Here is a 13,177-nt window from a genome sequence, read left to right as displayed (position 1 = left end):
TGGGGAGCCAGGTGCTTTTATCCTGGAATAATGATAGCTGTGTGGATTTTGGGGTAGAGCTGAGGCAACACTCACACACTGGGGTAGTTGATTTTTGGCAAAGGTGGCAAGACTACACAAGGGAAAGAGTGTTGTTGTGAACAATAGACCTGGGACACAGGGACACCTGCATTCAGAAGGATGAAGGTAGGCCCTGCTACACACCATGTATGACAATAGCACAGCATGTCTCAAAGGCCTGGACTCAAGAGCAAAGATATTAAATTTTCATTAGAAAACAGAGGTAAAAATCTCTGTGACTTTGCATCAGGTGACAGTCTCTCAGATGTGGCACTAAAGTAAGCCACCAAAGTCAGAACAGGCAAATAAGACTTGAGGAAATGGAATAGTATCTCCCCAGTGGACACTCTGAGGAATATGTCTTTCCCAATCAGCACAGGTGATGGGCACTTGCACTTGTTCGAAGATGACCCTTCGAACAGGGAGAGAGGGGTTCAGACCCTGATACCTGACAAGGGCCACCAACCTCAGTGGGTTCTCCCTGTGGCCATGGAAACTCCTCATGGGCTCTGGGGCTGTGCAAACCCTGATTTAAAGACAGATTGCCCCCCATCCTCAAGGAGGAGGAGAGGAAGGCATGGAGGAGGCAGAGCTCCAGTCACAGGTGCTCAGTGGGCAAAGGATGGGGAACTGGGCTCACAGAGATGAACCTTCACAGAGGGACATTCACAGCCTTCATCTCACAGCTCAGGTGCCCTTGTGCAGGACATTTTCTTCTGCTTCCATCAAAAAAACAAAGAAATAATCCAAATATTTGTAAACAGATTTAGATCATGCAGATCTGGAACAGGTCTCGAGGGTCTAAAAAAGTCTTCTCTGTCAACAAATCAATTTTATCTCATAAGTTGGAAAGACATATGCTCAGAATTCAGATCTTTTCTATCTTCATTTATCAAACCTTAGTGTAAGGCTTTCTTAATCAGCTGAAGTGAACTTAGAGATTCACAGTACCACTTTGAGGTAAACTGGGAAACCACATTAGTGCAGGTCTGTGTGAATATTTATGGTCAAGGTCACTTCATTGAGAACAACGTGTACTCCCCCAGGTTGTGTCTGGGAGCCTCTCTCTGCCCTGGTGATGCTCCAGTGTGGTTCTGGATTTAGTCCCAGTTTTCTGAGTATTCTGGGCATGGCCTCTTGACATCTTTCCTCTATAGCCACCTTTCTATTTAAGATCATATATTTTGTCTTCAAGGCTTGACAAGTCTGTCTTCAAAGTGGCTAGAATGATTGGAGACTGTTTCATTGAATTTAAATATGATTTATTGGGTTATTTACAGGGTTTCCTTTTGTTCTTTGTCAGAGTGTCTGAGTCTCCAGTAAAGAGATATTTCTCTTCCTTTGTTTTCTAATCTCACTCCTGGCATCTCCTTTTAGTTCACTGGACACTTTAGCCATGAGCTGTGTAAATTTTATCTCTGATGTTCTGCTCCACAGTGGTGATGATGGTGTCAGGTGTAAAAGTGCTCTGAGCTGTTTGTTCTTTGATGGGTGATTTGTTCCTTTGATTTTTCATTTTCATCCATATATCGGGATGGCTATTGCTTCCTCTTTGAAGCAAAACACTCTTTCATGAGCTTCTTTTTCTTTAGAGCCCCTGGTTTGAGCAAATATCCAGATATTGATACTTAAACTCAGTGGGTGGCCTCTGCTGTTCCCAGTATCAACTGATTTTTGAAAGATGCCACAGAGTAGAGCAGATTCTATGCTTATAAATTATAAATGGTGCACTGTCACGTGTGAATCCTCTTCACAACTGATCTTATACACTCTGAATTAAATTTTATATTGAATTTTTCAGTTGTTTTACTTTGAATGTTCAATGTCACATGTGGCTAATGGCCAGCAAGTAGGACAACTTGGATACACAGTTCACCACCATGACAGAATCAATATGAGTGTAAAGATTAATGTATTCATTCCTGGTGTTGTGTCTAGGAGCACAAAACTTTGAGCCATTGGTCACAAACTTGGGGGGTGAACTTTCTGTAGTCACACCTTGTCATCTCTCCTGGGTTACATAGCTCATCCTAAACCCTAATCTCTTTTAGACCCTTGGTTATCAGTTAGTCTTCAGTCCTAGATTAGCAGACAAGGTTCCTGACATGAGCGGACAGCTGTTTTTCTCACAGAACTCAATATCCTGGTGGTGGTACAGTGGCATGAGCATCTTGAATGACACTGAAGACTCAAGTAAAGCTTCCCTGGGAAACAGTCTCTAAAATCCTGAGGATGTTTTTTCACAGAATGACCAGTAGATGGCAGACTAAGGACAATGAACTGAGAGGGCTGCCTATTTCTACAATATTAGGGAAATAATAAAGTGTTGTATCCTCTTATCAACAGGGAGTGCCTCCTCTTCACCAGTGTGTCTGCTGTGAGAACAAACTCATGTAAGAAGCTGGCAGGGGCTGCCTGGTGGGGAAAGCTGCTCTGTGCTCTTGGCCTGGAAGCCCAGCCTGGCCCCTTCCTCTCTGTCTCCAGAGCCAATATGATATGGATGAATCTTGTTCCCTGATTTTATAGGCTGAAGCCCGACCCCAGTGTGGCTGCTGGTGAAGAAAGTGACAGTAAGGAGGTCATTAGGGTAAAATGAGATTCCTGTGGACCTGGGACCTGCCTGGCCCCTGCTCCTGGTGATGCACTGACTCTGGTGGGAAGAGAGGACCCTGATTTCCCCTCAGTGTTGTGCTGAGCACAGGGTTTCTTGCTCATGAAGTTGTTCAGCTGGTTTTCTTTCGGTCAGAATCTAACAAAATTTAATGAGAGCCTGTTTGGAGCTCATGAGGGATGTTTTCATGATCATTTCCCACCTAATATGAGAGCCAATTGAGATCAAAGCCCAGCTCCTTAATCCCTGGGACATGACCTGCTTGGGGATATCCACAAGGTCCTGTGAGATCTGATGCAGAGGTGCTAGGGTCAGAGGGAGAATTAAAGTGGCACTTCAGGATGCCTGTCCACATAATCCAAGTGGATCCTATGACTGTGGTGAGCCCAACTCCCAAAGTGCTTTCATCATGAAATTGGGCAGTGCTCGGCCCAGCTGGTGCTGCCCTGTGCTGGGTCCAACAGTCCTGTTGTGGTGAGAGGCCAAGTCACTCAGTCACTCAGGGCCCCAGGGCATGGTGCCAGGGCTCAGGGATGTTCTGAAGGCTGCTTTTAGAACAGTAGTTGCTTCTTTCTTCTTAATCCCTGGGGATGGCCTGCTCTTCTCTAGTGCTCTGCAGGTCTCTGCTGTGACACTTTATTGAGAACTTGCCAGGGACACACACATTGTCCTCATCTAGCAAAAACCCTCCCTCCCCTAGAAATGTGCTGGGCCCTATGGCCACACAGCAGGGCTCCTGGGTCACAGCACAAGCCTGCTGCAGAGTGTCCTACTCTGGACCCCTCAGCACAGACAGGCTTCACAGGAAGCTGATGAGTGTTTGGTGCAGCTCACCCAGCATGGAGTTTGCCATCTCAGCTTTGCACAGAGCCCAGCCAGCACTGAGCTTCCTTCTCTGTGGCTGGAGATACAGGTGAGGAATTCCTCCTCCCTCCCCTGAAGGGGAGGAGCCAGCAGGCCTCAGAAATCTGGGCCCTATTATGTTCACAGTGTGAAAGATTCATCAGTTGCTGTAGGACTGCAGCCCAATCACTGGACAGCATGGGCTTCACTGGAAAATAGGTCTTTCCATCTCCTGCTCATTATGTCCAATCAACATGATGACATCATCCAGGCAGAGTCCCATGGGGTGGTGCTGCAGGGTGTCCATGTAACCAGAGTTTTTTCAGGCTGTGCTTCAACCTAGAACCAGAGAGTTCTCATTGCTTGAGGTCACGCCTGAGGGCTGATGTGCTGGGGATTCCAGACACCTACAAGGTCAGGCAGAGGTCTGTGGCAGGTGGGTCTTTGCTGTGCTGCTGGGTCCTGTGTCTGGTCCCTGTACCTATCTGAACAGACACACTTGGCTATACCATGCTCTTCTTCTGTACCTTGTGGGTACACCTGAGGCCATGACACAACCAACACCCTGAAATCTGTCCTACCCAAGCAGAGCTGAACCCAGGTCATGTCAGGACACTGCTATGTTCAACACTTGTCACTTTTCAAACTAGTGAACACTTGTTGCATGTAACTTCCCCTTTCCTTCTAATACAAATATATATAGGGTCATTTACAGGTCTTCCCTTGAATGCTAAATTTGCTCATTTAATGCAAAAGTTACTAGTGGGAAAAGATTATGAAGCAGACAGGGAATGACATGGAGTTGAGGTGACAGGGATGGTAAGTCAGTAGTGTTCCCCTTCTCTTCTCTCTTCCAAAACCACCTCTCATGTGGGTCACATGGCATCTCATGTGGGTCACATGGCCCAGATATCAACTGCCCTAAGATCAGTATGTGTTATCAGATCCTGCTGAACTGTTAATTTTCTGTCCTTATGCAATTGAATAATTTTTTTTGAGCAGAGGGATCACTTGAGTTTTCTACAGAACCTTTCATAGTTATGAAAGAAGAGAAACGTCATGAATTGGGAGAAAAGATTAATGGTCAAAAATTTGTTACCCCAAACTACAAATCCTGGTTGTTGATGCTCCACTGACTTGTCCCTAGACAGCAAAGAGCAGAAAATAAATAATTCAAGGAAAATGATCCAGAAACATTGGGACAAAGGAAGTGATACCCCCCATGGGGAACACTAGGGCTTGGGAGCTCTGGCCTGCACTCAGGCCCACAGGGCTGCTGGGGCTCTGCACATCAGCTGTGTCTCCCCAAATGCAAGCTCAGGAAGATCTTCTATTTTCATTTGTGACCTGTATTAACTGCAACTTGACAAGGGAAAATTTCCCCCAGGGATTCATTGAATCAAGCCACAAAAACAGGTCAACTGTGGACCAAACTGCTGGGAGGAAAAGGTCCCATGCTCTGAGGATGACCCTGATGAGCAGTGAGGATGGACTGTCCTTGTGAATTCCAGAGAGGGGACAGAACACAATGAAAGCCCATTCAGTGAATGTGACCAGACCCTTCAGGTGTCCAGAGAGGAGGGAACAGGAGTAGAAGGAAGAGGTCTTGCTGTGCTATGCCAGGGTGTCCCCAGAGCCCTCAGCAAGGATCAGGTCACTGTTGAGTGCAAGGGGCCCCATGAGGGCTGAGTTTCATGCTTCACTATACATGAAAAGAAAGGAACTGAGACTTGCTTCTAACATTACTCTACTCTCTCCAGAGCAGAACCTTAGGAAAGAGCCTGGCGGGCCTAAGAACTGATCTTCTTGGGAACAGAACAACCATCCTTTATATAAATGAGTGTTTTGGGGAGACTGAGACATGAAGGGCAGAATCATAATGGCTTCCACCTCTCTGGCCTCTTAGTCAGCAAAGCCAGTGTCTGGATAAACCTGAACCATGTCAGAGGGTTCACACACTCCACTCCCTCTTTGCCTTTAGTGCTCTTTATACATCCCAATCATGAGATGTCCTTTCTTTCTTAATTCCTCCATACTCTTAATGTCAATAATGAAGAACTGTCTTTAGAAAAGAGAAAAGGGCTTTTCTGGATCATGGAGAGAGCATAGGTCACTCTTCACAGAGAGTCCGCTGATTCTGTTTTATGTCTTCCAGGAAAATTCATATTCTGCTCTGGTACATTTGTGTTGGCCTGAAATGACCTGGTGAATGGAAACATCTGACCTGTGCTGAGTGACTGAGAGGAGCAGCCCTGCAGCTGTGCCCAGCCTGCCAAGCCCTGCTGATTTGCATGTGCCCACAGCACAGCCTACTGCCCTAAAGACTTCATAAGAGGCTGCTCATACCCTGTACAGGGGTCATTCCCAGTCAAGTCACAACATGGCCATGAGAGTCTCCAATGAGTTCCTGGGGCTCCTGCTGCTCTGCCTCTCAGGTAAGAAGAGTACTGGGGATGTCCTCAGCACAATGTGGTCAGTGCCTGACTCTTTAATGAAGTCCTCCAGTAATGTGATTAATTACAAGAATGTTTATTTTTATGTTTCCAATGTCAGGCTCCAGATGTGACATCACAATGACCCAGTCTCCATCTTTTATGTCTAAATCTCAAAGAGACTCAGTCACAATCACTTGTCAGGCAAGTGAGAGTATTGGTACCAGTTTACACTGGTACCAGCAAAAACCAGGGCAAGCTCCTAGGCTCATGATCAATTATGCAACCAGTTTGGAATCTGGGGTCCCCCGAAGTTTAGTGGCTCTGGATCTTGGACAGATTTTACTCTCACCATCAGAAGCTTGGAGCCTGAAGATGTTGCCACATATTACTGTCAACAGAGTTGGGATTCCCCTCCCACAGTGACACAGGCCATGACAAAAACTTCCCAGTGAGCAGAAGTATGAGGCTGGGCTGCCCCAGCTGCTCCTCCTGCTGCCTCCACCTGCTAGAGCTCAGCTCAGCCAACATTAGAGTTCAATGGAAGGATTTTGAAGAAGGGGAGAGGAAGGATCCTTTGTCCTAAACTCCCCTTGCTCCTCCAGTGTCCCAGCAGCACAGACATGACAACACTTCTCTTGATTTAACACAGACTTTATTACTTCTGTGTAGTTCTGTGAAGAATACTTGATACACGTTCCATGGTGTCATCTTAACTGGGTGGAGAGACACGTGGAGTGTTAGTACAGCATGCTCTGTATGTGTGTGAGCCTGTTTCACATAAGATTGGTGTGATATTTAGGGACTAGGTGAAGACCCTATATGAGTGGAGGTGGCGCTGCTCAATGATGTGGAACATAGGGGATATAGAAAGAATAAAAGAAACACACTTTTTTTTGTCTTCCCAAAAAGAACTTCCTCTCCCAAAGAATGTGCTTATTCTACCATGTTTGGTCACTGACTCTGCTTCTTCAGGTCTTTGTCCTGTAAGGTGATAAGTATGTGCATCTTATAAAATACCACCCTAGGGAATTTGTCTCTTTATTGTGATGCATTATAAACTCCCTAATGAAGAAGACTTGAAGGTATTGCACTGGGCAAAGCCCCAAAAGAATGGTAGCAATTATTATTTTTCCTTTTTTAAAAATTGTTATTCTTATATACACATGCCAAATTTTGACATATTATACATATATGGAGTAAAACGTATTCTAATTAGGATTCCATTTTTCTGACCAAACATGATGTGGATTTACTCTGGTCATGTATTCCTATGTGAACATAGGGATGTTATGTCTGATTAATTCTTGCTACTGTCTTTCTTATTCCCATCTTCCCTCCATCCTCCTCATTCCCCTTTGTCTAATCCAATGAACTGAGGGAAACATATAATTGTTCTGTACATCTGTGTATATTCTTCCAATGCTGTGGGTCCTGTGCCCTGGCCCTTCTGTTTAGCAAGCCCAGAAAGTTAAAACACAATGGAAAAACAACAATGTTCACAGAACAATGTGCTACAATGATCTGGGCTCTACTGTTGAGACCAGGTTGAGACCTACATTGAATAAGTGAGATGTCAGTTTTATTTCCAAATTCCAATGTCAGGTATCACCTGAAAATGTGCTGACAAAGATTCCAGGCTTCTTGTCTCTGTCCCCAGGGGAAGAGCACTCTGAGGTATTGGAAGCTGGTGACCTTGGCACCAGCAGAACCTGGGAGGGCACCTGGAGGTTTCAACTGTGATGCATCCAGAAGGGCCAGAGATGCCGCAGCACGGCTCAATGTTAGTGAGTCAGGTTGAGATTTCATCCTGTCCTTAAGCAGCCTAGATCCTAGGGTGTGGTGTTCATTACTGTCAGGAAGGCCACAGTGGCCACCAGAGTGGTCCAAGTGATTTCAATGGAAATTACCACAGTCCCTTTTGACTTCAGTCTCTCTCTTCCTGGAACATGACTGCTTTGTCCATAGGCACAAAGTTTAACCATCTGGAGTTTGTTTTCCCTGCTTCACTCAGGTCTCAAAGGTGCTTGGTCCATGAGGTCCTCTTATTCTTCCCTAGGCAACATGGCAGAGGTTAAACAGGCTGGGAAGTGCTTGCTGTTATCTGCAGGTGAGCAGGAGGAAATGGAGGCTCAGGAAGACCCATAAATACCCAGGGTTCTGCTCAGGGTTAATAGTGACTACACAAGCACAACAGCATCAGATGTGCCAGCATCTCTGTGACTTCTCCTTTCTTCTTAACCCAGTAATGGCCTCCTCTGTCCAGCACAGAGCCTGTTAATGATGGTTACAGGAATTGCTCTCAGGTTCTTCTCACAGGATATTTCCTCTACTTTCCAAAAAAAGGTCTTAGGCAATTTTGTGTATTCTGATCCTGCCATGTGGAGGCTCAGTCTTCTTCTGGCTTTGTATCTCAGCAAGACTCATCCAGCTGTGACTTCTACACCCACAGCAGGGCTCAGGGCTCCATGGATGAGGAAATTTGTGGACAGGTAGGCTTTCACAGAGTCAGTTTACCAAATAGTGGTCTGTGTCTCTTTTTCCTGTCATTGTTAGGACACTATTTCTAAATGCCAAATAAAGTGCTGGGTCTTTTTGAAGTAAAATCAAAGGATTTACCTTGGCCAGGGCCAAAGGAGAAAAAAGCAAACAGTTCCACAACCCTCAACCCTGACTGGGGTAGAAAGAAACTTATAAGGACTAAAATCTACAAAGAAGGGGAGCAGGAGTGCAATTATAATCACATACACGTTTCATAAAGTGGAAAGCACATTTTCTCAGAAATCACATCTTTAGTACATACTCAGGAAGGCAAGCATGGATTAGCTTCATAGTTCACAGATATTGTGGTCAGGGTGCAAGTGCGTGAGGTTGGAGGAGTCAGCTTCAATGCCAGTGGGCTCATAAAAAAGGAGGCATATTTACAGAGGGTGAATTATCTGAACAAAATGGGGTCAGCCTGGCCTAATTTTCCAATCATCCAATAACATTTGTTCCTTTTGTAGATATCATCAAATTTTTTATTCTTCATCTATGTTGGGTATGGGGTACAAATATCAGTGCATACACATGAGTTTAACAGAAGAAATGTGTTTTTTAATAAATTTGATAAGATGCATGGGCCCCTGAGCAATCCTCTAAACATTACGCCTGCTGGTCCAGCCAGGCCTCTAAGGAGAGTAGGTAGCCAGGGGTTCCATTTGTACCAATTTTGGAACAAGGGCTCATTTTCCTTTAGCCCCTGATCTCTCCCATGTAGGTTTCTTACTTTGGAAAAGTGACTTTTAATAACTCCAAGTTTTTGGCATGGAAACAGCAAGCTTCTCCCAGAGCCACAGAGAGTCCTTCTTGGGACTGAAAAATAGGGTCTAGGCCTCTTCTATTTTAAAGTACAACTTCTGCCAGAGATTGAACCTGTTTACGTAAATGACCAAAGGCTGGCTCAATGTGGCCCAAATCTATATTCACTTCCTGGGTTAGGTGAGAGAGCTCTTGTTCTCCTTTTATTTGTGTGGCTGTTCCAACCACAGTTGATGCTACCACACCTAACCTGATTAGGGCTGGAATAAAATGAGAAGGGCTCTTTTGATTTTGTAATTTATATTTGGGGCATTTCCAGTTGAGAGGGGATAGCTCCTTCTGGTCCCCTATAGGCAAAGACCTGGGGTAACACTTGTTCAGTAATAAAAATAGCTGGGTTATGAGTAGGGGTATGCAGTGAGATAACCCCAATGTCACATGTAAACCAAGTCCCATTAGGAGAAAAATATGACACAGTGGAGTATCCAGTAATATTATAGGAACAAACATTCCTGGGAAAGTTGATTTCCAAATTACCTTGGTTAGGAAAGATAAAGCAAGAGGCCTTTTGTGACATGGCACCTAGAGTGAGGAGTGGTCCACGATTAACACAATTAGGTTTATTTTTGGTTAGGTGGATTTTAGTTGATATGTCCCTTACATAATAAGGGGGTGTGGACTTGAGACAGAAGCAACAGTATTGCCTTGTGTAGGCCAAGACTTGTTAATAACCTTTAGGACAGCACGTGAAGTGGGGAAAATGTTGGGTTCCCTGGCTGCTTAAGGCAATTTGGTGGAGCCAGATAGAAAAGATTTTTTATATTGGGAGCTCCTTGGTCATGATCATAGAAAAGAGTGTCTGGTAGATCTGTTAGGGATCCTATCAGCTATAGGCCATGAGTTATTCTCAATCTTTTCTCTGAAGAGTTTAAATTTCCCTACGATCAATTCCCAGTTAGTATATCTGAACCTCCCAAGTATGTCCAGATTGGAGTATGTAATGCAGAGGTTGCGTAATTCTGACTCTTAAAAGGGCCACCAAGGAAAAGTTTAGGAGAATTTTATGTCAAACTGAAAACCAAGTTTTATCATTAGATCCATCTCTATAGGTGGCTATCTTGATAACAATGAGGAGGGACAATAAAAATTAAAGAGATCCCTACATTCATGTGGGGAAATCACATAATTTTATATATATATATATATATATATCTCCACTTCAGGGTATAAGAATTGCCACTAAATTGGGGAAGAGCACCATCCAAATGTACAGTTAACAAAGGTCTATTTAGGTCTGTCTCACCTGGTCTAGGAATGCATCAATCTACTTGAGCTGGAATTCTGCAGGTTTGCAGGATGAAGGCATGGTAAATTTACACCTGGGGAGTTCAGTAGCCTGGGACTTAGGACACAGTCCAAGCAAGAGAAAACACATAATTAACATTTTTTCCAGTTTTTATTAAGAGTATGGATGGGGTCTCAGTGAGAGACCATTGCTTCTGCAGCAGGTATTTTTGTGAGATTCACTGGGATATGATGAATCCATGCAGTGTGCCCATCTACCTCTATAGCCATCCAGGTGGTCAGGATGATGGAGTAAGCTCATCTCCAGCTGGGTGTCAGTTTTCTCCTTTAGAACCCTTTGATGTAGATCTTGTCTCCTGACTGGAATGGGTATTGGAAACCAGTGGCCTCTCTGTGTTGTTTCTCACACAAGAATCTGTAAGCTTTTTCTTTTAACTACTGGAGAGACTTACAGCAGTTAACAAGAGATTGGTGGATGATTTCAGCCAAATAAATTCCACACACCTGGGGGAGCAAATGGGGTTATCTCCCACACATGATCTCAAAGGGAGAAAAATTTCCCTTAAAACGTAAATGTTTTCTTTCTTACCTTAAAAGGGGAGCATTGCTTTTGCAAAAGAGCAATGGGCAAAAGCATTGGCCAGCCGGCACTGCTCTCTAGTGCAAATTTACTGGGGGTACACTTCAGGGTCCAGTTCATGCGGTCAACCTGTCCAGAACTTTGAGGATGGTAAGCACAATGAAGATTCCAGTCTATGTTTAAAGGCTTTGGTATTCCTTGTGCTATGGCTGCAGTGAATTCTGGCCCATTATCAGATCTTACCATGACAGGTATGGTATGATTTCATTAAGAAGATATTTTATTACAGTCCATGCATTCTCATTTTTGGTAAAATATGCTTCTTTCTGGCCAACCTGATAAAGCATCCAAAAAAATGAGGAGATACTTAGTACCATTGGAGGTAGGTCTTACCTCAGTGAATTCAACTTTCTAATGGTCTCCAGGCAGCTCATCTCAATTGTGAACCCCAGGTTGGGTCTGCCTTCCTGTTTGGCATTTACCTGTTGGCAGGCTAGACATCACTCGGAGATGCCCTGGGCTGTATATTTTAGTCCTGGGATGTAGTGTGTTTCAGATAGAAAGTCAGTGATTTTTTTTCCAAATGGGTAGTTATATGTAATTCCAATATTAATCTTTTTTCCCAAGGTTTAGGGTATCATTAGTCAGGAGTTGGGCAGAGTCTACCAGCTTTCTGATTTTGGACCCTGCCTTTTGTTATCCTGCTCTTCTTCTTCTGGAAAATAGTCTTGGGGGGAAGGAAGGCTGGTTTTGAGATATAAAGCCAAAGGGAATATGGTGACTTGTTCTGGTTTGGAGCTCAATGTCAGCCATTGAGCTGTCTCATCAGCAAAATTTTTGCCTCTGACCATTGTAGGGTCTAGTTTTTGATGACCCCAGCAGAATATGATAGTCACATGATTAAGTAACAAAATGGCCTCAAATAGGGCTAATATCTCCTCTTTATGTTTTATGGAATTTCCCTCAGCACTTAGTAATCCCTGTTCCCTATAAATGGTTCAGTGCACACAAGAGTAGCAAAAAGCATACCTGCTGGCTATGCAAATGTTTTCTTTCTTACCTTCAGCTCACACTCAAGCCTATCAAGGCAACTAGTTCCACTCACTGTGTCAAGGTTCCTTTTGGGGGGGCTTGAACTTAAATCACTTCTGTTTCCATTGTGACCCTATCTCTGATAAGCTGCTGCCATCTATGAATGGGACAGCTTCAGCCTCAGTCAAAGGAACATTGATTATGTCCAGCCTTCCTGAGCTCACCTGGTCAAGCATACCTTTGCAGTTGTGGAGGGGCTTTAGCAAGGCAGGGTTAAGGGCCCTTGTGGGGGAAAAGTGAGGCAGGGGTTGTGAAATAACAGATTCTGATATTGAATAATATGACTATTAGTCATCTATCTGTATAGTGCACAATTTAGGAGGGTCTCTACAAAGTTTAGGGTTGCAACTCTGTGGGATTATCCCAAAGTTAACCTATCTGCCTCCTTGACCTTAAGAGCAGTGGCCACTATGATACCTAAGCAGAGAGGCCATGTGGATGCTACTGAGTCCAATGTTTTAGACAGATAGGCAATTGGCCTCTTCCAGGGTCCAACATCCTGGGTGAGGACCCCTTTGGCAATTCTTCAACTTTCTGCCACAAACAGGTTGAAGGGTTTAGTAACATTGGGCAGAGACAGAGCAGAGCCTTGATTAGGGATGCCTTGGTGGTTCAAAGGGCTGCTGTCACCTTTCAGTGTGTTTTAAAGGACCAGTACTTGGGGTGGCTTCAAACAAAGCCCTTGCTTCTTCTGCAATGGATGCAATCCACAGCCTGCAGAAACCTGCCATTCTTAGAGATTCACAGACTTTTCTCTTTGTAGTGGGGCTAATTGAGAGATCAAAGCCAGATTTATTGCCCAAGAATTTCCTGGTACCTTTGAGTCCAAGAGGGTACATTTATTGACAGCATCTTGTAGCCTTTCAAGAAACATGTTTGGTGCCTTGTTGGGGATCTAAAGAACCTCAGAAGTTCTAGACAAATTATTCGGCTTCTTAGAAGCCTCTTTAAGTC

This window comes from Ictidomys tridecemlineatus (genome assembly GCF_052094955.1).
Source record: "Ictidomys tridecemlineatus isolate mIctTri1 chromosome 12 unlocalized genomic scaffold, mIctTri1.hap1 SUPER_12_unloc_1, whole genome shotgun sequence".
Taxonomy (NCBI): Eukaryota; Metazoa; Chordata; class Mammalia; order Rodentia; family Sciuridae; genus Ictidomys; species Ictidomys tridecemlineatus.
This window is presented reverse-complemented; position numbering follows the sequence as displayed.